This window comes from Arachis ipaensis, chromosome B2, assembly GCF_059453495.1.
Source record: "Arachis ipaensis isolate K30076 ecotype BB chromosome B2, ASM5945349v1, whole genome shotgun sequence".
Classification (NCBI taxonomy): domain Eukaryota; kingdom Viridiplantae; phylum Streptophyta; class Magnoliopsida; order Fabales; family Fabaceae; genus Arachis; species Arachis ipaensis.
In genome coordinates, this window is record NC_142437.1 from 52,342,009 (window position 1) to 52,368,490 (window position 26,482).

Below are 26,482 nucleotides of genomic sequence, written 5' to 3' on the forward strand. Positions count from 1 at the left end.
TTTCTTGGGAACTACATGGATGGGACTAACCCATGGGCTATCAGAAATGGGGTAGATTACCCCTGCCTGCCATAACTTCATGACCTCCTTTTGTACCACTTCTTTCATGACGGGATTCAATCTTCTCTGAGCTTGGATGGAGGGTCTAGCATCCTCTTCTAACAAGATTTTATGCATGCATATGGATGAACTTATCCCCTTCAAATCAGCTAGGGTCCATCCAATGGCATCTTGATGAGTTTGTAGCACCTTGATCAATTCTTCTTCCTGTTCTTGACTCAGGGCAGAGCTAATGATAACAGGATGACTCTCATCACTACCCAAGTATGCATACTTGAGATTAGGGGGCAATGCTTTGAGCTCAGGTTTTGGTGCTTCCTTCTCTTCTTTCACTATCTCTGGCATGTTTGGCATGGTTGTTTCAGCAGCCTTGATGTCACTAACTTCTATGTCCTTGGTGAACTCCTCCTCTGCCACTTCCTTTGTTGTTTCCTCAAAGGTTTCTTGTACTGCAATGTCCACTACATCCACCCTCATGCATTCCCTTAGTGATTCTGATGGATAGCTCATTGCCTTGAATACGTTAAACACCAATTTCTCATCATGTAGTCTAAGAGTGAGTTCACCCTTTTGTACATCTATGATGGCTCCAGCAGTAGCCAGGAAGGGTCTTCCCAGAATTATTGAAGCTTTGGCTTCTTCCTCCATATCTAACACCACAAAATCAGCAGGAAATATAAAATCTCCCACCTTCACCAACAAATCCTCAACTATCCCATGAGGGAATTTAAAAGTTCGATCTGTCAATTGGAGGGCCATTCTTGTTGGTTTGGCTTCCTCAATCTTCATTCTTCTCATCATTGTTAGAGACATCAGATTGATACTGGCCCCTAAGTCACACAAGGCCTTCTCCACCATGACTTCTCCTATGATGCAGGGGATTTGGAAACTGCCTGGATCCTTCAATTTCTGAGGCAATTTGTGCTGGATGATGGCACTGCATTCTTCAGTTAACAACACAGTTTCCTCGTTTCTCCAGCTTCTTTTCTTGGTCATTAATTCCTTTAAGAATTTTGCATAGAGTGGCATTTGCTCTATTGCCTCAGCAAACGGAATGTTGATTTGAAGCTTCTTGAAAATCTCCAAGAACCTGGAGAATTGGCCATCCTTTTCACTTTTCATCAAACGTTGAGGATATGGTGCTTTAGGTGTATAAGGCTTCAGGACCTCTTTTTCTTTTTCTTTTGTTGCAGACGATGTAAAAGATTGTCCTTGTTCCTTATCTCTCACATTTTCCTTTGCTTCATCCTCTGTGGTTTCCTTTGAGATCTCCTTTAGATTCTTTCCGCTTCTGAGGGTTATGGCCTTACATTCTTCCCTTGCAATAGCCTTGGCAGCATGAGAAACGCTTGTCCCAGGGGTTTGCTTAGACAAATACGCAATTTGATTTTCTAGCTTCTGGATGGCAGCTCCTTGGTTTTGCAGGTTAGAATTTACTTCTTCCTTAAAAGCTTTCAATTCGGTTATGTCTTGACTCATGGTTGCAAGCATTCCTTCTATCCTGTTTAATTGATCTTGAAATTGTTGGTTCGGGTTAGGTTGGGTAGGTTGATTATTTTGGCCATGATATGGTGGTTGAGAGTAAGTGTTTTGTGTGGCTTGGTATGATCTTTGGTTGGAGTTTTGGTATGTGGACTTGTTATGTTGGTTTTGCTGGTTTCCCCACCCAAAGTTTGGGTGGTTTTTCCAGCCTGGGTTGTAAGTGTTGGAATGTGGATCATATGGTTGCCTTTGTTGATTTCCTACATAATTGGCCTCTTCCCAATCACCTCCTTCAGTGCTTTCTTCCTCTTGATCTTGTGTGTGTATTGCAGCCACTTGCTTTGTTTCTAATTTCCTGGTGAGCTCTGCTAGTTGCTTGGCAAACACCTTGTTTTGGGCTAGAATTGTATCAACATGGTTCAGCTCCATGACTCCCTTAGTGTTGTGTCTCTCTGATGCATAGTAGTACTCATTCTCAGCCACTGTCTCAATCACTTCAATGGCTTCTTCCACAGTCTTTTTCCTGTTCAATGAACCTCCTGATGAATGGTCTACAGCCTTCCTTGATTCATAAGACAGTCCATCATAGAAAATATGCAATTGCACCCAGTCATGGAACATGTCTGGTGGGCATTTCCTTGTCAAATCCTTGAATCTCTCCCATGCCTCGTAGAGAGTTTCACCATCTTGTTGTCTAAACGTCTGAACCTCAGATCGAAGCCTATTGACCTTTTGTGGGGGGTAGAAACGTGCCAGAAACTTGCTTTCCACCTCATCCCAGGTTGTTAGGCTCCCCCTTGGGAATGATTCCAGCCACTTAGCTGCCTTGTCCCTAAGTGAAAATGGGAACAAAAGCAGTTTATAGGCATCTTCCTGGACTCCATTGGACTTCACAGTGTCGCAAATTCTCAGGAATTTTGTGAGATGTTGGTTTGGGTCTTCATTAGCACTTCCACCAAATGAACAATGATTCTCCACAAGTGATATTAGCTGTGGTTTGAGCTCAAAATTGTTGGCCTGAATGGGTGGTTTCTGGATGCTGCTACCACAATTCCCAGAGGTTGGGTTTATGTATGAACTAAGAACCCTCCTCTCAGGAATGGCATTGTTTCCATCAGCTCTCTCATGGTTGTGAACTTCTCTATCCATGTTGAGATCTAAAGCTTCCTCAAAATTGTCCTCAGATTCTCCTTCAGATTCCTCTTCTCCCAGTACTCTCTTCCCTCTTGCTTCCCTTCTAAGTCTATGAAGGGTCCTCTCTGGTTCGGTATATGGAGGAGTTGATGTCTCTCCTCTCCTACCTGTCATACAAGAACACAGCACAGGCAACAAACAAGTGAAATACTCTTGGTTAATGGAAGAGTATGGTTAGAGCAGTTGAGGAATTAATTCAAACAGTTAGTGAGTCAGTGAGTTAGTTGCTTGAATTTAAAGGCATAAAGAAAGAAAGCATGTAACAGAGTGCAGAAATTAAAATTCAACAAGTAACTTGTACTGAATTAATCAAAACAAAAAAAAAATGCTCAATCTAGTTAACTTCCAATTTGAGAATTGTCAATCGAAAACCAATCCCCGGCAACGGCGCCATAAACTTGATGCGCATAAACTTGTTATGCTACGATTTAGGAAATTGCACGATCGGCAAAATTCCTTCCGGCAAGTGCACCGGTTATCGTCAAGTAAAAACTCACAATAGAGTGAGGTCGAATCCCACAAGGATTGGTTGAGTGAGCAATTCGGATTAGAAGTGTGTTCTAGTTGAGCAGAATCAAGATTTAGATGAGAATTGCGGAATGTAAAATTGGCGGGAAACGTAAATGACAAGAAATTTAAATGGCGGAATCTTAAATTGCATGAATTAAAGAGCAGAAGCTAAATTGCTGAAATTAAAAGGGAATGGGGGTGATTGCATGAATTGAGTTGCAGAATGTAAAGAGAAAGTGGAAATCAGAAATGGGGAATTCATTGGGTTATAGGAGATATTGAGATCTCCGAATCAAAACATGTTTATCTCTTCCTCAACCAATGCGTTCATTGAATTTTGCTTGGCAATCTTATATGATTGGATCCCAATCCCTTGGCTCACCAATTCTCTCTAAAAACAAACAAATTCCCAATCCCTTGGTTTAAATGTTCATAAGAAGAGATGATGCTCGATCACTGATTTTACCACACAGTTTCATGAACCACAATTTGGTAGGATTACATGTCACAATATCCATCCAAACCCCAATCCAATTCACTGTGAGAAAGCTTCTCTAGCATGAATCCTCCATTCCTTTCCCAAGGTTCCGAAGGATTCCAATTATGGGTAGTTTCTTTCCCAAGACAACTACCCAATGGAATTAGATCGAGAAGCTTTCTAACAAAATTCAAGAGAAAAGATTGAAGAAGAAGATAAACTATTATTGATTCATTGAATTACAATAGAGCTCCCTAACCCAATGAAAGGGGGTTTAGTGAGTCATAGCTCTGAATTCAATTACAAAGATATGAAAACTAGCCAAAATGAAAAGGTAAAAGTCCTTCCTAACTTAAATTCTATCCTATTTATACACTTTCTATATTGAGCTTCTGTTGTGTTTCTTGGGCTTTGAGGCCTCTCCCTGCTTTCCTTTTGCCTTGGGTTTATGATCCATAATCTTGATGAGGCTGTTGATCCAAATTCTGTAACATTCATTGAGCCAACTTAGTGATAATCAAATAATGACACATGACTCAATAAATTGAAATTTCAGACTCATCAATCCTTCAGGCCCAATCCCATAAACCATGATATTCAATTGGGTTTCATACCAGAGTAAGTTTAAGTTAATGTTTGTGCTCAAATACTAACTTAAACCGCAATATTTTTGGCCCAGAAACCTTTTCCAAGAGTGGCGTTTAAGTTGCAGTTTAAGCTTAAACTGCAGCTTAAACGCCAGACACTTCCAGTGATGCCTTTTGTGGAAGCACGTTTAAGCTTCAGTTTAAGGTTAAACTGAAGCTTAAACGTGGAAATGGAAGAAGGCAGCCCTGGAGGGTAACTTAGTCGAACACGTTTAAGCTTCAGTTTAAGGTTAAACTGAAGCTTAAACGTGGAGATAGAAAAGGCAGCCCTGGAGGTCGAACACGTTTAAGCTCCAGTTTAAGGTTAAACTGGAGCTTAAACGTGGAAATAGAGAAAGCCATCCTGGAGGTCGAACACGTTTAAGCTCCAGTTTAAGGTTAAACTGGAGCTTAAACGTGGAAGCTGAGAAAGGTAGCCCTGGAGGTGTCAAACACGTTTAAGCTCCAGTTTAAGGTTAAACTGGAGCTTAAACGTGGAAATGGAGAAAGCAACCCTGGAGGAGAAAACTTGGTCGAACACGTTTAAGCTCCAGTTTAAGGTTAAACTGGAGCTTAAACGTGGAAATGGCTCCCTGGTGCATTTCCCATTTCTGGCGTTTAACCTCCAGTTTAAGGTTAAACTGGAGGTTAAACGTGGAAATGCTTCCTGAGTGGCATTCTCATTCTGGCGTTTAACCTCCAGTTTAAGGTTAAACTGGAGGTTAAACGTGGAAATGCTTCTTTGGTGAGACTTTCAATCTGGCGTTTAACCTCCAGTTTAAGGTTAAACTGGAGGTTAAACTTCAGTTTCAGCATTTCTTAGCCTTCATGATTCTGGCGTTTAAGCTCCAGTTTAGGCTTAAACTGGAACTTAAACTCCACATGTGATATTCAAGCTTCCTTTATTGATTTTGTTGCTTCCTTGCCTAGCCTCTTCTTCCCTGAAATCATCCAAACAATTGCATCAAAGTCTTGCAAAATTTCATGAGAAATCTTCCATTCATAGCATTCAAGTAATATAACTAAAACTCATGGAATTTGCATCAAAATCATACTGTTTGGATGGTTCATTGCTTTGTTATTCTTTTAACCATTCTTGGTTACTTTAAGCTCAAGAAAATGCATAAAACAACTAAAACTAACAAAAAAAATGCTAGTGAAACTAGCCTAAGATGCCTTGGCATCAGAAACATAGTTTGTTTTGGCAGCAAGTAATAAATGAGCTACTTTTGATCTGCATAAAACCCCATAGACCAAATTCAACTATCTGCTTAATAAGAACATATATACTTATCTATTTCATTCTATCTTCTCTTATGTTTGATGCTCGCTTGGGGACAAGCAAGTTTTAAGTTTGGAGTTGTGCTGACAAGTCATCATATCCCAGTTTTACTAGCCTTTTTCCTTTGTTTTTATTTGGTTTTATGCACTTTCTTACATCCTAAGAAAGCAATTTGGAATGAAAATGCATAACTTCTTTGAATCAAACAACTACACGTAATTGATTCTAAATCATGAGGTTTAAGCTAAATTTAATTGATTTTTAATGATTTATAAACCTTGTGAAATTGGTGATACTTTGATTGGTTGTTTTGATTATTTGTAGGTGAAGAAAAGAAGAAAAGAAGAAAAGCGTGGCCTAAGAAGTGTGGCTCAAGGAAGAAAAAGTGTGGCCAAGAAGGGAGGAAGTGTGGTGCAACAAACCATGAAGCTTACTCCAAGAGCACCAAGCTCACTAAGTGAGCGCTACACTCACTCCCAGGAGACCAAGGCACAAAGCTCAGCTCACTTTGTGAGCTGAGCACAACATGAGGCCAAGAAACAAGGAAAGAAGAACCAAGCTCAGCTCACAAAGTGAGCATTATCGAGAGCACTAAAGAAATAATTCAAGAAAAATGATTTGCAATTGCATACTTCAAGACTTGAACCCATGACCAAAGGGGAGGGGGGAGGCGCTACTCACAAGGAAAAATAAGCCAAAATTGGCCAAGTGCACTCCCCAAGATTCGAACCCCACACCTTGAGGAAGCAAGGAAGCAAGGCAACAAAGAAAAGGGGCAGCGCATGCTTCCCATGGGTTTCGAACCAAGGGCCTTCCCTTGGATGTCCCAGGGCTCAGCTCACTTAGAGAGCTGAGCGCTACTTCTTGATGCATGGGGGCACATCATGACACGGCCAGGGAGTGAGGCACGGAACAAATTGACAAGGCCCATGGTGCATCACACAACAAATTTGACACGGCCAGGGAAGGAGTGGAGCGCGCATGACACGGTCCAAGGGGCAGCCCAACAAATTGGCACTAAGGCACCAATGCTCAGCTCACAAAGTGAGCTGAGCTCTCCCCTGATGCATTCCACACAGCACGCTATGCAAGGCCTCACTACACCAAGTCTTCAAGCTCAGCTCACTTTGTGAGCTGAGCATCCCCCTGGAGGCAGATTTCTTCATGGGCTGAAATTCAATTAAAAATCCAACTTAATTCATTTCTTCACCAAATCAAAAGCCCATCCAAATTCCAAAATCCAAGAATAGAAAGTGTATAAATAGGAGTTAGTTTGATGTAATTAGGACTTTTTTTCACACCTCTAGACTTCATTTTGAATTTTCCTTTTTACTTGCATTTTAATTCTGAGCTTTTACTTTTCTTAGAGAATTGGGAAGGAGAATTGATCTCTCTTCTTCCTTGTTCTTGCTTGAGCACTCTTTACTTTTCTTGCTTTGGATCTTGGGTGAAGAATTGAAGAACCTCTGTTTCAATCACCTTGAGATCTTGTTTAATTTTCTGCATAATTGAATTCCAATTTCTGTTTATTGCTTCTGCTTCTACTCTTTCTGCAATTTACATTTTCTTTATTTCCTTTGCAATTGTTCTTGCTGGATCAAGGAATGATTTGAGATCTAGACTTGTTATCTAGTCTCTTCCACTCCTGAGATCTTGAACCACTTTTAAATTGCTGCAAATTAAGCACTGCTTTCCTGTTTTTAAATTCTTCAAGGCATTTTACTTTTCTGTTAAAATCTACTTTACTGCACTTAGATTTTCTCTTTTATGTTTAATGCAATTTACTTGTTCTTATTTAATTTCTGCAATTCCAATTCCCAATCCCTTTTACAATTCAAGCAATTTATATTTCTTGCACTTTAAGCTTCAGCCATTTATATTTCTTACAATTTAAGTTTCTGCACTTTATATTACTTGCACTTTAAGATTCAGCTTCTTTACTTTCTTTGCTCTTTAATTTACTGCAATTCCCCCTTTCCCCTTTACATTTCATGCAATTTAGCTTCTGTCAGTCACAAAACACTCAACCAATACTTGATTCGCTTGACTAAATCAACCACTAAGCTAAAATTGCTCAATCCTTCAATCCCTGTGGGATCGACCTCACTCATGTGAGTTATTATTACTTGATGCAACCCGGTACACTTGCCGGTGAGTTTCGGGTGTTTTGGAAAATTCGTTTTTCCACAAAAAATATCCATCAAGGGCGTTGCCAACGTGGGAATGTATAGGTGTTCTTCAAGGCAATGCTGAGCTAGAAGATTTTGTTCAGCCCAAGGAAACTCGAGCACGTTGCCAACGCCAGCTTCCAAAGGCGTGTTTAGAGACAACGTAGCAAGCACAAAGCTCAAGCACGTTGCCAACGCCAGCTTCCAAAGGCGTGTTTAGAGACAACGTAGCAAGCACAAAGCTCAAGCACGTTGCCAACTCCATGATGCATGGACGTGTTTGATGGAAACGCCAACGACATAAGGCAACCCAGGGAAGAAGCTCGAGCACGTTGCCAACGTGCTGCTTCAGTAGAATGTTTAGAGGCGACGCCAGGGAGGAAAGCTTGGAAGGAGGCAATCCTGGAGAGCACGTTGCCAACGTGCTGCTTCACTAGTGTGTTTGAAGACAACGTCAAGACTTGGCCCAGGAAGGAGAGAAGCTGGCGTTGCCAACGCCAGGAACAAGAGACGTGTTCCAAGGCAACGCAGCAAGCCTTGGATCTCCACCCATTGAGCACGTTGCCAACGCCAGCCTTCATTGGCGTGTTTGGCAACAACTCAAGGCAGCTTGGATGATGCCTCTCCAACTCAAGCACGTTGCCAACGCCAGGAAACATAGGCGTGTTCAATAACAACGCCAAGCAGCAAGCATGGAGCCTTGAGGAAGGCTCAAGCACGTTGCCAACTCCAAGAAGAGTTGGAGTGTTTTGTGACAACGCCAAGCAAGGAGGCTGTCCAGGAAAGGAAGCCAATGTTGCCAACGTGCATTAAGGCTAGCGTTATTGGCAAAAACGCCAAGCCATTGGGCCAGAAGCATTATGAATGAACTCCTCCTTCCATGCTTAGCAACATTTCTTCCATTGAGCCAGGAATTCAACAAAGAGAAAGCCCATATTGCTAGCCCAAATTAAAGATCTCTGAAGGAGTTTTAGGAGTAGTATAAATAGAGAAGAGTTTGGTACTTTTGAGGACTCTTGACTTTTATTTTTTAGCAATTTTTACTCTTAGACACTTTTACTTTCACACTTAGAGTTTTTTTTTGTTTTCACTGCTTCTCAACCATATTCTATTTTGTTTTTCTTGCAACTTTGAATTAGAGTTTTAAGAACTTTTTCTTCTTCATTCTTCTCTACTCAATTTTAATGTTTACTATTGCAATTGTTGTTGAAATGGGAGCTATGACTCACTAAACCCCACTTTCATTAGAGGGAAGAGCTCTGCTTGTTTGAATGAATTGATAACTCTTCTCCTCCTTCTTAATTCAAGTGGTTAATCCAAGAGGAAACTCTTGTTCTTCAAAGATTCAATCACCATCGAGAGAGGGATTAATCTATATGAATTATGTGATGAATTTGAGAAAGGAGCTACATAATTCAGTTTAGAGTTCATCCTTTTATGATTTCCTTGATCAATACACTTTGGTTGGTATGTGAGATGTAACCTCCCTTAGTTGAGATTCTGGAAGTTGTGTGGCTTGGATTAGGAATTGAACTTCATCTCTTCTCATGAACAATTAGATCGCGAGAGTGGCAATTGGTTGTGTTGAGAGAAATTGAGTTACCAAGAGATTGGGACTTAATTACCCACAATTTGCCATGGATCTATACCCATGATTGAGAAGGAATTGATCAACATCAATTCAGGAGAATTTGCATCTCTGATCCCTAATGATCCTCTCCATCATCAATTCTCATTTCTTTTGCTCTTTAGTTGTTTGAATACCCATTACCCAATTCCCTTCTACATTCTTGCAATTCATTATTCTCGTCATTTACATTTTGTTTCTATATTTCTTGCTATTTACTCTTGTGCTCTTTAAAATTCTGCAATCTTTACTTTTTTGCAATTTATCTTTAATGTCATTTAAGTTTCTTGCATTTTAAGTTTCAGTTATTTACTTTCATCTTCTTTCTTTCTCTCTTCTAGTTCTTGAAATTCCTTGCCATTTAAATTCTTGCAATTATGTTCAAAAATCACAAATCTCATGAAATCAAAACCATGTTTACTTGACTAAATCTACCATTTAACTAAAGTTGCTTAATCTACCAATCTCCGTGGGATCGACTTCACTCTTAGTGAGTTTTATTACTTGATACGACCCGGTATACTTGCCGGTCATTACGTGAAATTAATTTTTTACGTATCAACCAAAACCACTCATCCAACCATTCCCGCAACACACACAACCAAAACCACTCATCCAACAACGCTAACCAATACAAGAAACCACAAAACACATATCAACCACCTCACCACAATCCACAAACTCATCAAAATAGCATTCCCGCACCAACATCTAACCCCCAAAACTACCACACTACCCCCACAAACAACTTCCAGCAACCACATTCCACCCCCATCATACCACCAATTGACCATCATGAAAGTAGACTTTCAAGTCTTGAGGCAGCCCTACAAGCAATTGCTCAGTCCACTCAAAGCTTGATCAAAGTGCAAGAGAGAAATGAAGCCACCATGAAGAGCCTTGAACGGCAAGTGGGACAATTGGCTAAACAAGCTGAACGGCCAACCAATGTCCTCCCAAGTGACACAGTACGCAACCCAAGAGAAGAATGCAAAGCTCTTCAGTTGAGAAATGGCAAAGTAATTGGAGAAAGTTCTAACAAGGAACCAACAAAACTCAAGAAGCAAGGAACAGCAAGCAAGCAAGATGAGGACAAGGTATCAACACCTCAAGAAAGCAAAGAAGATGAAAAGCCACAAAGCAAGACACTCACTCAAAACAACCACTCCAACAACAAGGAGGATATGAAGCCACAACAGGAGAACAAGAATGAAGGAGTAAAAGCCTATATACCCAAGCTTCCATATCCAACAAGGATACACAAAGGAACGAAAGATCAACAATTCCCAAGGTTCTTGGAAATCTTTAAGAAACTTGAAATCAACATCCCATTGGCGGAGGCCTTGGAACAAATGCCACTATATGCAAAGTTTCTTAAAGAGTTGATCTCCAAGAAGAGAAGTTGGCAAGAGAAAGAAACAGTAATTCTCACTCAAGAGTGTAGTGCCATTATTCAAAGGGGACTACCACCAAAACTCAAGGATCCAGGCAGCTTCCTCATACCATGCACAATTGGGAGTATAGCCATTGACAAATCACTCTGTGACCTGGGAGCAAGCATTAACTTAATGCCCCTTACCATGATGAAGAAAATGATGATAGAGGAATTGAAACCCACAAGGATGTCACTCCAACTTGCTGACAGATCTATCAAAATACCAAATGGTGTAGTTGAGAACCTCTTGGTGAAAGTGGAGAACTTCATATTCCCAGCTGATTTTGTGGTCCTAGATATGGACGAAGAGGGGAGCAACTCAGTTATACTTGGAAGACCCTTTTCAGCTATAGCTAGAACAATCATTGATGTGGAAAAGGGAGAGATGATTTTCAAAGTACATGATGAGCAAATGACCATAAATGTCTTTAAAGCAATGCAACATCCCGTTAAGAAAGAGAGTTGCATGAGGATTGATGTGGTGGACTCTCTGGTTGAAGAAGTACTTGAACTGAACCATCAAGTGAAACAGGAGGAAGTCCATGACATCCAAGGACAAGAAGAGAACAAATTGGAAACACCGGAGGAACCAAGTGAAGCTAAGAAAGAAGAGGCACCACAACAAGAGTTGAAACCACTACCCCCTCATCTTAAATATGCATTTCTTGGTGAAAAGGACAGCTTCCCAGTGATCATCAATTCTACATTGAGTGCTGAGGAAGAAGAAAAGCTACTTGTAGTTTTGAGAGCTCACAAAGAAGCATTGGGATGGACCATTGATGACTTGAAAGGCATAAGCCCTGCCATATGCATGCACAAAATACTCTTGGAGGAAAATTCTAAACCAGTAGTACAACCTCAGAGAAGATTGAATCCCACAATGAAAGAGGTAGTCCAAAAAGAAGTACTGAAGCTATGTAAAGCTGGGATTATTTACCCCATCTCTGATAGTCCATGGGTTAGCCCAGTTCAAGTAGTATCCAAGAAAGGTGGGATGACTGTCATTGTCAATGAGAAGAATGAGCTTATTCCAACAAGAACAGTGACTGGATGGAGGATGTTCATTGACTATAGGAGGCTGAATGATGCCACACAAAAGGACCATTTCCCCCTTCCTTTCATTGACCAGATGCTGGAAAGCTGGCCATGCCTATTACTGTTTCCTTGATGGATACTTTGGATATAACCAAATCATAGTTGATCCTATGGATCAAGAGAAGACTTCCTTTACCTGCCCTTTTGGAGTCTTTGCTTACAGGAGAATGCCATTCGGACTGTGTAATGCCCCAGCTACCTTTCAGAGATGCATGCTATCAATCTTCTCGGACATGGTAGAAAAAATTATTGAAGTCTTTATGGATGATTTCTCTGTCTTTGGTGATTCTTTCAATACTTTCTTGCACCATCTTACCCTAGTCTTGAAGAGGTGCCAAGAAACCAATTTGGTTTTAAACTGGGAGAAATGCCATTTCATGGTACCCGAAGGCATTGTTCTTGGTCACAAAATTTCAAGAGAGGGTATAAAGGTTGACAAGGCAAAAGTGGAAATTATAGAAAAACTTCCTTTACCAACTAGTGTGAAAGCTGTTAGAAGCTTCTTGGGGCATGCTGGATTCTATAGAAGATTCATCAAAGATTTTTCTAAAATAGCAAAGCCACTAAGCAATCTGCTGGTGGTAAACAACCCTTTCCTCTTTGATGATGAATGTAAACATGCCTTTGAAACTCTAAAAGCCAAGCTCACCACAGCACCAATCATCACACCCCCAAGTTGGAGATTGCCTTTTGAACTCATGTGTGATGCAAGTGACCTTGCAATTGGTGCTGTGTTGGGGCAGAGGAAGGAAAAGAAGCTACATGTTATCTACTATACAAGTAAAGTGTTGAATGAAACTCAAAGAAATTACACTACAACAGAGAAAGAGCTGCTAGCTGTGGTATATGCTTTTGATAAGTTTAGACAATATTTGATTAGATCTAAAGTTTTAGTATATACTGACCATGCTGCTCTTAAGTATCTTATGTCAAAATAGGATGCCAAACCAAGGCTAATCAGATGGATACTACTCCTACAAGAGTTTGACATTGAGATAAAGGATAGAAAGGGTAGTGAAAATCAAGTTGCTGACCACCTATCAAGGGTGCCACAAAATACATGTCAAGACAATCTTCAATCAATAAATGAGGAATTTCCAGATGAGCACCTCTTGCAGATTCAACATGTTCCTTGGTTCGCAGACATGGCCAACTACAAGGCAGGAAGAATCATCCCACAAGAATACACAAAATAGCAAGTCAAGAAGTTGTTACACGAGGCCAAGTTCTTCTTCTGGGATGAGCCATTTCTATTCAAAAAATGCTCAGATGGAATGATAAGAAGGTGTGTACTGGAGGTTGAGATGAAGGACATACTATGGCATTGTCACAACTCAAGCTATGGTGGCTATTTTGGAGCTGAAAAAACTGCTGCAAAGGTGCTTCAAAGTGGCTTCTACTGGCCTTCCATCTTCAAGGATGCTAGAGACTTTGTGATCTATTGCAATGAATGTCAAAGAACAGGAGGTTTGACAAGGAAAAATGAGATGCCTCAGAAGTTCATTTTGGAAGTGGAACTCTTTGATTTGTGGGGAATAGACTTCATGGGACCCTTTCCTCCATCCTACACATTCAAATACATTTTGGTGGCAGTGGAGTATATTTCAAAATGGGTAGAAGCAATAGCCACCACTACATGTGATACCAATGTGGTGTTGCAATTCCTAAAGAGAAACATCTTCACAAGATTTGGAGTGCCCAAGGGACTTATAAGTGATAGAGGAAGCCACTTCTGTAACAAGCAACTAAATTCTCTACTCCACAAATATGGAGTTACTCACAAAGTAGCCACACCTTATCACCCACAGACAAATGGGCAAGCTGAACTTGATAACAGAGAGCTAAAGAGGATCCTGGAAAAAACTGTGGAAGCAACAAGAAAGGACTGGGTTCGGAAGCTGGATGATGCACTTTGGGCATACAGAACAGCTTTCAAAATGCCCATAGGAAAATCTCCATTTCAGCTGGTGTATGGGAAGGCATGCCATCTCCCTGTGGAGCTTGAACACAAGGCCTTTTGGGCCACCAAACTTTTGAATTTAGATGCTCAAGCAGCAGGAGAAAAGAGGTTACTACAACTCAATGAATTAGAGGAATTTAGATTGGAGGCATATGAAAATGCCAGAATATACAAAGAAAGAGCAAAAAGGTGGCATGACACGAGGATCTCCCAAAGAACATTCGAACCAGGCCAAAAAGTGTTGCTATTCAACTCAAGGTTGAAGATTTTCCCTGGAAAGCTCAGATCTAGATGGACTAGTTCATATACCATCACCAAAGTATCTCCTCATGGCTATGTGGAATTACTTGATGAAGCTTCAAAACAGACCTTCACAGCCAATGGACATAGGGTGAAACTTTATCTTGGTGGCCCCTGGAGCAAGGAAGAAAATGTGCACTTACTAACATGAGCAAAAGAGCTGCAATGTCAAGCTAAGGACGATAAACAAGCGCTTCATGGGAGGCAACCCATGCACAAGAGTCTTTTATTTTCATGCTTTAGTGATAATAAAGAGTGAACTAGCATATAGTGTATGCAAAGAACTAAGTTTGGTGTGACCAATCTCAAAATAATTGCAAAATTTTTACAACACTTAGTCACAAACTAAGTTTGGTGTCCACACATACACGAAAATGCTAGACCATAGAGCAACAGTGTAGTTATTTCTTTTATTAATATGGAAACAATAAAAAAAATGTGTATTTTTTTAGATAATATCATCGTAATTTGTTGGCATATGTTAAGACACTTCAAGAATCTCACTGTTTTGAAATTTTGTTGCAGGGAAGTGAAAGAAAGAAGTGATGGGGAATCCTTGAAGAGAAGTCACGGACACACAAGGAAAAGAAAGTCACATGGGTCTTAAATTATGTGCATTGAGGAAAACACCTTAGCATGCATTAGGCAAAGAAGTTTCATTTTCCCCATGCCTTGACCGAACATTCAAAACCAGTCCCCCATCATAAATATCACTTTAACTACTCCAACCATATTCATCAAACCTCACTCATATATACCCTTCTCCATCACCCCATTTCATCAATTTACCTCAACCGAATTCACATTCAACTTTTAAATCATCCTTGCTTTGCAGATTTTAGCTTTGAACCTATGTTTTGCTCAACAAAACTTAGAGTGCATTAACTCCCCCTAGCCTACCCGAACCACCCCCTTCCCTCTCACAATCACTTTCTAGCTTGTATGCTTTACCATGTTACCATATCTATCTACACCCTCTTCATAAACATTTTCTTTATGCTTGAGGACAAGCATTCATCTAAGTTTGGTGTTGGAAGATTTGACCCTTGCAATTGAATTTCAATGGCCTCATCATCAAGAGCTAGGAGAGAAGATGAAGGACAAAGCCACTTTGATCGAAGGAGATTCAAATCCAAACACAATGAGCGCATCTTTAGTTGGATGTCAGGCAAAGATGTTGTCCCAGAGTTACCTTTCAAGCTAAGAAAGGGGGAATATTCTGAAATACAAAAAATAATTAGGAAGAGGGGATGGGAGCTTCTCTGTAACCAACCTCAAGAAGTGAGCATGCTTCTCATCCATGAGTTTTACACTAATGTGATAAGAGAATTTGATGATGAAGAGCCATACATATGCTATGTAAGAGGGGTGACTATTGACTTTAGTCCAAACGCCATCAACAGGGTGCTAAAGGTCAAACCAAAACGGTTCAAACAAGCTAGCTATGAGGAAAGGGTTAAAAATGATCCAAGATATGTGGATGTGCTAAGTGACTTATGCAGAGTAGGCACAGATTGGGTGTTGAATTCACATGGACAACCACTCAAACTCAGGAGAGGTGATCTCATACCTCAAGCAAAAGGATGGCATGACATAGTGAGGAGATCATTGATCTCTACTTCAAATAATTCCGAAGTGACAGTGAATAGAGCAATAATGATCCATTGCATAATGAAAGGAGGGGAGATCAATGTTGGAGAAATTATAGCCAAGAACATCATTGACATAGCTCAAAAGGTCAAACAGGACAGCTGGCTAGGATATCCTAGTACTATTCTGCGCTTATGTGAAGAAGTTAGAGTACCTCTTGAAGAATTTGAAGAAACTGACGTGGTCTCTATTGGAAAACCTCTCACCAGGGAAAGGTTGAAATTTGTCACCACAACCCAATTGGAGAGGCAACCTTTAGCAAGAAAAAAGAAAAGGAAAGAAGCAAGACAAGAAGAAGAGCCCCAAGAAATGGAAGATACAAGTACCTTGAACATGAATCAACTCCAAGCCGCTTTGGAAGGAATCTCTGGGCAATATTCACAAATTCAAAGGAGCCAAGAGGAACAAGCTCAACAACAAAGGGACCTTTGGCAGGTAATGAATCAGTAAAGAGAAGTTCAAGTTCAATGGATGAGTCAGCAAAATGAATATCAAACACACATGATGGAACTACAACAAGAACAATATGCCAAGATGTATGAAGCCATCAACAATTCAACTGTTGAACACGAAAGATCCATGGAAAAGGTAATACAAGAACAAGCTCAACTAAGGAAAGAGCAAGCTCAACAAAGGGAGCTCCTCCATAGGTTGGATGCTAGACATGATATATTTCACAGAGAATTCAATGAAAGCAGAATGTTCAAGGAGGCCAGACATAGAGACAGACTTGACTATGATATATGCACCCAAGAGAAACTCAGCTACCTTTGTGGAGCACCCCCATTGCTCAACCCACAAATCAAAAGTTTTAATGAAGCACGCAAGGTATTTGAAGAACAGGAACTTGCAAGGGTGAGATTCAATGCTGAGAGGCTAAAAGAGAAGATGATAAGCTCAGGAGTATGGCAAAGAGAAGAGGGGGACTCAACAACAAAACAACAAGGAGAAATAAGAAAGAAAAAGAAAGAAGATCCAAAGGGCAAAGGAAAGGGACATAAAGACTAAAGGTGGTGGAGTTCTTTTATTTAGTACTTTATTAAATAAAGAAGATGTATGTCTGAAATATGGTATACCTTCTAAGTTGTTTTCCTTTATGCATTATCAGTTATGTTGCCTATTCCATGTATCACTCACATGCTTGGAATGTTTGCTTGTCTTAAGTATTTTCACTTGACACTGGAATAAGAGATGTAGTTTGAGCAAGAACAGAGAGAAATCTAGCCTAAGAGAATAAGATAGTCTGATACAAAGTGTTAGTACATATATGCTGTCAGTGTGAACGAATCAAGAGCTCAAGAAATCAAAAGGAGTTAAGATGCTTGCTTACACAAAACTAGTTGGCTAAGGGTCATAAGACTCAAGAAGTTAGGAGCACAAAAGATCCTTAACAATAAAGTAATACAAAAAATTTTAAAGAGAAGAAAAAGAGAAATAAAGAAAACAAAGAACAAAAAGAATGAAAGGCTAGGCATCAATGACAAAATTTGGATATGTGTTTGTGGTGATTCATGTTAGGAGACATACTTGGGCTAGTAAATCCGAGGGGTGCTTCATCACCCGGTAACTTGAGTTAACTAACTCGGGATTATCGATTGAAAACCCACATTCAAGAGTAACTTTATAACAGAACATTTAGCAACCCAAAGAGGTGCTGGACACCACTATCCAGATAAAGTTTCAATGTTATATGCCTGTGATTGAATGTGTTAAGGAGAGAGGCTTGAGTTAGTAAATCTTTAAGAGTGCTTCAACACTTAACAACTTAAACCAACTGGTTTGGGATTGTTGATTGAAAGCTTATGCTAAAGAGCCGCCTTAAGACAAGATTTTTAGCTCAATTGAAACAACAAAAAAAATGGGGGAGAAAAGAGAAGTAGAGAAAAGAATAGCTTAAGGACTATGTGCCAAGATAAAGAAAAAGAGTCTAGTGAAATTAACTAACCTGGTGTTGGAGCAAGCATTTCAACTAAGAATTAAGATTAGCCTTGATCAGTTCCACTAAACAGATGACTACACAATTGAGGATGACATTTTTTATGGAAGAATTCTTCTCTGTTAAGGCATTCAATTCTTGCATTTTAAACTCTTTTGTCACATTATTCTATCTCTTGCTTGAGGACAAGCAATATTTTAAGTTTGGTGTTGTGATGCATTCGCATATTTGTTAGATTAGCTAGTTAGTTTAGTTAGTTCTAGCTTAGTTTCACTCATTTTCTTTGAATTAAACAAGTATTTTTATGAGTTTTGTTTTCATACATAAAAATACCAAGGACCATGTTAATTGTGGCTAATTTCATGCAAATGAGTCAAGGAATGCACAAATAAATAAATCTCATGAAGTTGATTACATTGAGTGCATGAATTGGTGAGACTTTGAAGCAAGTTTCCTTGTTTATGATAGGTGATGCAACAAGAAGGCATTGAAGCAAGAATGAAGCAAGCAAGTGGCTAACAACTCATTCAAGAAGAGAAACATGCATATTGCTAACTTGAAGTTACATTGGAGTGCTTGGCAACAACGCCAAGAAGTAAACTGGGCAAGAAGAAGAGGAGTAGGGCGTTGCCAACGCCAGGAACAAGGGCGTGTTCCTAGGCAACGCCAGGCAGCCCTGGAGAGTGAATATAGAGGAGTTGTACGTTGCCAACTTGCACTTCAACTAGAGTGTCCATCAACAACGCCCAACAATGCAAGGCAGCCCTGGAGAACACATTTGGGCGTTGCCAACTTGGAGAAAGGGTGAGTGTTTGATGGTAACGCAAGCAAGCAAGGAATTGGGCCAGGGAGGAGCTCGAGGGCGTTGCCAACGTGGGAATGTATAGGTGTTCTTCAAGGCAACGCTGAGCTAGAAGATTTTGTCCAGCCCAAGGAAGCTCGAGAACGTTGCCAACGCCAGCTTCCAAAGGCGTGTTTAGAGACAACGTAGCAAGCACAAAGCTCAAGCACGTTGCCAACTCCATGATGCATGGACGTGTTTGATGGAAACGCAAACGACATAGGCAATTCAAGGCAACCCAGGGAAGAAGCTCGAGCACGTTGCCAACGTGCTGCTTCACTAGAGTGTTTAGAGGCAATGCCAGGGAGAAAAGCTTGGAAGGAGGCAATCCTGGAGAGCACGTTGCCAACGTGCTGCTTCACTAGTGTGTTTGAAGACAACGTCAAGACTTGGCCCAGGAAGGAGAGAAGCTGGCGTTGCCAACGCCAGGAACAAGAGACGTGTTCCAAGGCAACGCAGCAAGCCTTGGATCTCCACCCATTGAGCACGTTGCCAACGCCAGCCTTCATTGGCATGTTTGGCAACAACTCAAGGCAGCTTGGATGATGCCTCTCCAACTCAAGCATGTTGCCAACGCCAGGAAACATAGGCGTGTTCAATGACAACGCCAAGCAGCAAGCATGGAGCCTTGAGGAAGGCTCGAGCACGTTGCCAACTCCAGGAAGAGTTGGAGTGTTTTGTGACAATGCCAACCAAGGAGGCTGTCCAGGAAAGGAAAGCCAACGTTGCCAACGTGCATTAAGGCTAGCGTTATTGGCAAAAACGCCAAGCCATTGGGCCAGAAGCATTATGAATGAACTCCTCCTTCCATGCTTAGCAACACTTCTTCCATTGAGCCAGAAATTCAACAAAGAGAAAGCCCACATTGCTCGCCCAAATTAAAGATCTCTGAAGGAGTTTTAGGAGTAGTATAAATAGAGAAGAGTTTGGTACTTTTGAGGACTCTTGACTTTTATTTTTTAGCAATTTTTACTCTTAGACACTTTTACTTTCACACTTAGAGTTTTTTTTTTGTTTTCACTGCTTTTCAACCATATTCTATTTTGTTTTTCATGCAACTTTGAATTAGAGTTTTAAGAACTTCTTCTTCTTCATTCTTCTCTACTCAATTTTAATGTTTACTATTGCAATTGTTGTTGAAATGGGAGCTATGACTCACTAAACCCCACTTTCATTAGGGGGAAGAGCTCTGCTTGTTTGAATGAATTGATAACTCTTCTCCTCCTTCTTAATTCAAGTGGTTAATCCAAGAGGAAACTCTTGTTCTTCAAAGATTCAATCACCATCGAGAGAGGGATTAATCTATATGAATTATGTGATGAATTTGAGAAAGGAGCTACATAATTCAGTTTAGAGTTCATCCTTTCATGATTTCCTTGATCAATACACTTTGGTTGGTATGTGAGATGTAACCTCCCTTAGTTGAGATTCTGGAAGTTGTGTGGCTTGGATTAGGAATTGAACTTCATCTCTTCTCATGAACAATTAGATCATGAGAGTGGAAATTGGTTGTGTTGAGAGAAATTGAGTTACCTAGAGATTGGGACTCAATTACCCACAATTTGCCATGGATCTATACCCATGATTGAGAAGGAATTGATCAACATCAATTCAGGAGAATTTGCATCTCTGATCCCTAATGATCCTCTCCATCATCAATTCTCATTTCTTTTGCTCTTTAGTTGTTTGAATACCCATTACCCAATTCCCTTCTACATTCTTGCAATTCATTATTCTCGTCATTTACATTCTGTTTCTATATTTCTTGCTATTTACTCTTGTGCTCTTTAAAATTCTGCAATCTTTACTTTTTTGCAATTTATCTTTAATGTCATTTAAGTTTCTTGCATTTTAAGTTTCAGTTATTTACTTTCATCTTGTTTCTCTCTTCTAGTTCTTTAAATTCCTTGCCATTTAAATTCTTGCAATTATGTTCAAAAATCACAAATCTCATGAAATCAAAACCATGTTTGCTTGACAAAATCTACCATTTAACTAAAGTTGCTTAATCTACCAATCTCCGTGGGATCGACTTCACTCTTAGTGAGTTTTATTACTTGATACGACCCGGTATACTTGCCGGTCATTACGTGAAATTAATTTTTTACATACCAATGGCCTCATCATTGGCAAGCTACTCCGGTTTTTTTTCACAGTTTTTTTCCGGATTTTTTTTCGGTTTTTTTTTTATACGTTGTGCTGACTCTCGTTCTTTAAATGACGCTATCCCGAGGAGGACACCTAAAGGCGAGCCGTAATGGCTTCATCTTTGGCAAGATCCTCCGGTTTTTTTTCACAATTTTTTTCCCAATTATTTTCCGATTATTTTGCTTTTTTTTTTATTTACGTTGTGCTGACCCTCGTTCTTTATATGACGCTATCCCGAGGAGGACACATAAAGGCGAGCCGTAATGGCCTCATCTTTGGCAAGCTCCTCCAGTTTTTTTTCACAGTTTTTTTCCCGGCTTTTTATTTATTTATTTATTTTTTACGTTGTGCTGACCCTCGTTCTTTATATGAGGCTATCCCGAGGAGGACATATAAAGGCGAGCCGTGATGGCCTCATCTTTGGCAAGCTCCTCCGGTTTTTTTCACAGTTTTTTCCCAGTTTTTTTCCGATTTTTTTTTGGTTTCTTCCTGGTTTTTTTTTTTCAGGTTTTTTTTTTTTTTATAACGTTGTGCTGACCCTCGTTCTTTATATGACGCTATCCCGAGGAGGACACATAAAGGCGAGCCGTAATGGCCTCATCATTGGTAACCTCCTCCGGTTTTTTTCACAGTTTTTCTCCCAGTTTTTTTTCAGTTTTTTTTTCGGTTTTTTCCTGGTTTTTTTTTACGTTGTGCTGACTCTCGTTCTTTAAATGACGCTATCCAGAGAAGGACACCTAAAGGCGAGCCGTAATGGCCTCATCTTTGGCAAGCTCCTCCGGTTTTTTTCACAGTTTTATTCCCGGTTTTTTTCCGATTTTTTTTTCGGTTTTTTCCTGGTTTTTTTTTTTTACAATGTGCTGACTCTCATTCTTTAAATGACGCTATCCTGAGGAGGACACCTAAAGGCGAGCCGTATTGGCCTCATCTTTGGCAAGCTCCTCCGGTTTTTTTCCAAAGTTTTTTCCATTTTTTTTTAACGAGGTGCTGACTCTCGTTCTTTAAATGACGCTATCCCGAGGAGGACACCTAAAGGCGAGCCATAATGGCTTCATCTTTGGCAAGCTCCTCCGGTTTTTTTTCACAGTTTTTTTCCTGGTTTTTTTCCTATTTTTTTTCCTTTTTTTTTTACGTTATGCTGAGTCTCGTTCTTTAAATGATGCTATCCCGAGATGGACACCTAAAGGCGAGCCGTAATGGCCTCATCTTTGGCAAGCTCCTCCGGTTTTTTTTCAAAGTTTTTTCCGGTTTTCTTCTTTTTTTTTTTTAACGTTGTGCTGACTCTCATTCTTTAAATGACGCTATCCCGAGGAGGACACCTAAAGGCGAGCCGAAATGGCTTCATCTTTGGCAAGCTCCTCCGTTTTTTTTTCATAGTTTTTTTCCCGGTTTTTTCCCGATTTTTTTTTTTTAACGTTGTGCTGACCCTCATTCTTTATATGACGCTATCCCGAGGAAGACACATAAAGGCGAGCCGTAATGACCTCATCTTTGGCAAGCTCCTCCGGTTTTTTTCACATTTTTTTCCCCGTTTTTTTTCGATTTTTTTCCGGTTTTTTTTTTTCTTTTTTTTTTTTTTACGTTTTGCTGACCCTCATTCTTTAAATCACGTTATCCCGAGGAGGACACCTAAAGGCGAGCCGTAATGGCCTCATCTTTGGCAAGCTCCTCCGATTTTTTTTACAGTTCTTTTTTTTTTTTTTTTTTATGTTGTGCTGACTCTCGTTCTTTAAATGAAGCTGTCCCGAGGAGGACACCTAAAGGCGAGCCGTAATGGCTTCATCTTTGGCAAGCTCCTCCGGTTTTTTTTCATAGTTTTTTTCTCGGTTATTTTCCAATTTTTTTTTCTTTTTTTTTTTACGTTGTGCTGACCCTCGTTCTTTATATGAGGCTATCCCGAGGAGGACACATAAAGGCGAGCCGTAATGGCCTCATCTTTGGCAGCTCCTCCGGTTTTTTTCACAGTTTTTTTCCCTGCTTTTTTTTTTTTTACGTTGTGCTGACCCTTGTTTTTTATATGATGCTATCTCGAGGAGGACACATAAAGGCGAGCCGTAATGGCCTCATCTTTGGCAAGCTCCTCCGGTTTTTTTCACAGTTTTTTCCCGGTTTTTTTCCGATTTTTTTTTGGGTTTTTTCCTTTTTTTTCTTTACGTTGTGCTGACTCTCGTTCTTTAAATGACGCTATCCCAAGGACGACACCTAAAGGCGACCCGTAATGGCCTCATCTTTGGCAAGCTCCTCCGGTTTTTTTCCACATTTTTTTTCCCAGTTTTTTCTTGTTTTTTTTTTTTATCTTGTGCTGACCCTCGTTCTTTATATGACGCTATCCCGAGGAGGACACATAAAGGCGAGCCGTAATGGCCTCATCTTTGGCAAGCTCCTCCAGTTTTTTTTCATAGTTTTTTTCCCGGCTTTTTATTTATTTTTTTTTTACGTTGTGCTGACCCTCGTTCTTTATATGAGGCTATCCCGAGGAGGACATATAAAGGCGAGCCGTAATGGCCTCATCTTTGGCAAGCTCCTCCGGTTTTTTTCACAGATTTTTCCCAGTTTTTTCCGATTTTTTTTCGGTTTTTTCCTGGTTCTTTTTTTTTTAGGTTGTGCGAACCCTCGTTCTTTAAATGACGCTACCCGAGGAGGACACCTAAAGGCGAGCCGTAATGGCCTCATCTTTGGCAAGCTCCTCCGGTTTTTTTCACAGTTTTTTTCCTGGTTTTTTTCCGATCTTTTTTCCCTTTGTTTTTTTTTTTATACGTTGTGCTGACTCTCGTTCTTTAAATGACGCTATCCCGAGGAGGACAGCTAAAGACGAGCCGTAATGGCCTCATCTTTGGCAAGCTCCTCCGATTTTTTTTCACAGTTTTTTTCTTTTTTTTTATTTTTTATTTTAACGTTGTGTTGACCCTCGTTCTTTAAATGACGCTATCCCGAGGAGGACACATAAAGGCGAGCCGTAATGGCCTCATCTTTGGCAAGCTCCTCCGGTTTTTTTCACAGTTTTTTTCCGACATTTTTCTGGGTTTTTTTTTTTATATAACGTTGTGCTGACCCTCGTTCTTTATATGACGCTATATCGAGGAGGACACATAAAGGCGAGCCGTAATGGCCTCATCCTTGGCAAGCTCCTCCGGTTTTTTTCACAGTTTTTCTCCCAGTTTTTTTTCAATTTTTTTTTCAGTTTTTTCCTGGTTTTTTTTTTACGTTGTGCTGACTCTCGTTCTTTAAATGACGCTATCCGGAGAAGGACACCTAAAGGCGAGCCTTAATGGCCTCATCTTTGGCAAGCTCCTCCGGTTTTTTTCACAGTTTTATTCCCGGTTATTTTCCGATTTTTTTTCAGTTTTTTCCTGGTTTTTTTTTTTTTTTTACAATGTGCTGACTCTCGTTCTTTAAATGACGCTATCCCGAGGAGGACACCTAAAGGCGAGCCGTAATGGCCTCATCTTTGGCAAGCTACTCCGGTTTTTTTCCAAAGTTTTTTCCTTTTTTATTTTTAACGAGGTGCTGACTCTCGTTCTTTAAATGACGCTATCCCGAGGAGGACACCTAAAGGCGTGCCATAATGGCTTCATCTTTGGCAAGCTCCTCCGGTTTTTTTTCACAGTTTTTTCCTGGTTTTTTTCCTATTTTTTTCCTTTTTTTTTTACGTTATGCTGAGTCTCGTTCTTTAAATGACGCTATCCCGAGATGGACACCTAAAGGCGAGCCGTAATGGCCTCATCTTTGGCAAGCTCCTCCGGTTTTTTATCAAAGTTTTTTCCGGTTTTCTTCTTTTTTTTTTAACTTGTGCTGACTCTCGTTCTTTAAATGACGCTATCCCGAGGAGGACACCTAAAGGCGAGCCGTAATGGCTTCATCTTTGGCAAGCTCCTCCGTTTTTTTTTCATAGTTTTTTTCCCGGTTTTTCAATCTAGAAATGTTGATGGAGAGGTCCATAAAAATTCAAGAAATGATGGTAATAGAGCGGGAAGAAATAAAGAAACATCAAGAGATGATAAGCAAGAACCAGGAGGCTTCACTCAGAAGACTTGAAAGGCAAATGGAACAACTAGTTCAAAACCTTGCTGAATTAAGTGAGAAGGAGGGGACTCTGAACCCAAAAAGCCATGAAAAGGATGTTGTGTTGAAAGAGAAGGGAGTCATGGAGGAAAGAAAGAGGGCTATGGAAAGAGAACCAGAGGGAAGAAAGCCCATAGCAAAAGGAGGAAACCTAAGGCAACAGAAGCCTCAATTCCCATGAGCACAGAATGAAGGATGTCAAGCTAGTGACAATAAAAGAGCGCTTGTTGGGAGGCAACCCAACCGGAGGTAACTATCTTTTCATATCTATTTCAATAAAAAGGTTAATTAGTTTTATCTAGAGTGTAAGAAGCTAAGTTTGGTGTACACACCAAAACAATATAAAGGAGAATGAAGGATTCTAAGTTTGGTGTCCACCAAAACCCCATTGTAACACACATTCTCACTTTCTGCATAATGTAGGCTTCAAGCATACTGGATGAACTAGTTAGCCATTTTACTGTTTTTCTTAGTTTTCAGTCTATCGCTTTTGAAAAAGAAAAAGAAATTATCACAAATGGTTAACCATTGGCAAGGTACTAAGTTTGGTGTCCCCACACCAAAGTAAGTTCAAAAAGCCCGCAAATAAATCATGAAAATTAACCATTGTTTCCAAGTGCTTGGGGAACAAGCAACTTTCAATATCATTGTAGAATGTCATACAAGCTTTTGGAGATGTTTAGCATCATCAGTCAAAGAGGTGAAAGATGAACATAAAGGTCAGCAATGATGATGATGAGAAGAAGGAAAGCAATTGAACTCCAACAGGTTGTATTGTTAAGTGATTATTCTACATCAAATATTGCTGTGATTGAAAGTTGGATTGTATCCTTAATTGCCCTGCCTGTCTGCATAGTATAATTTCTTTCTATATACCCCTGCCTGCATAGCATAGTCTTTCTTTGTAATTCAATAAGCAAGATGTTTGATCATTCACAACATTCTCATCTTCAAAACTTGTTTGCACTCAATTTCCAAGAAATGCATCACATGAAAGTTCTTTGAGAAGAAGGATTGAGGAATTAAATAATTTTGAGGCAAGCAAAAGATTAGGAGAAGTGGTGGTTCTAGTTGTATGATCATGTATTGAGGTTGCATGCTTGTGAAAACTTGCATGGGAGCTCATAGGCGGGACATGAAGTTCAAAGAAGTATTGTGGAGATTCTCAAAAATTTATTGATCCAAGAAGCAGCAAACAAAACAAAAGAAAGAAAAGAAAATACAAAAACAAAAGGAATATAGCCCAAGGCTCTGAGCATCAATTACTAGGCAGAAAAAGAAAGAAAGAAACAAAAACTCAAAGAGTTGTTATCCTAGTAAATGCTTGTGGTTGAGGTGTGTCAAGGAAAGAGGCTTGAGCAAGTAAATCCTTAGGGGTGCTTCAACACCTAATACCTTAAAACCAACTGGTTTAGGAGTATTGATTGAAAGCTTATCTAAAGAGCCGCTTTGAGACATGATACTTAGAGTCGAGGCCAAAGCACAGAAACTATAAGCTGCTTCAAGGTGATTACATATAAAGAGATCTCCATGATACCATTTGGATGAAAATCCTAAGACCTACGACTCCCAATATGTAAGGACTAGTGAGCACTGAAGCCCTTGCATGAGCATGTGATTTAGAGTTC

The 26,482-nt window shown here is 40.0% G+C and overlaps 1 non-coding gene across 1 annotated transcript; it reads left to right on the top strand.

The window, feature by feature from the left end:
* The first annotated feature begins 2,161 nt into the window (after positions 1 to 2,161).
* Positions 2,162 to 2,265, top strand: LOC148573984 (small nucleolar RNA R71). Its single transcript, XR_015906589.1, has one exon. It is a non-coding gene; the product is annotated as a small nucleolar RNA R71 (small nucleolar RNA).
* Positions 2,266 to 26,482: the final 24,217 nt, after the last annotated feature.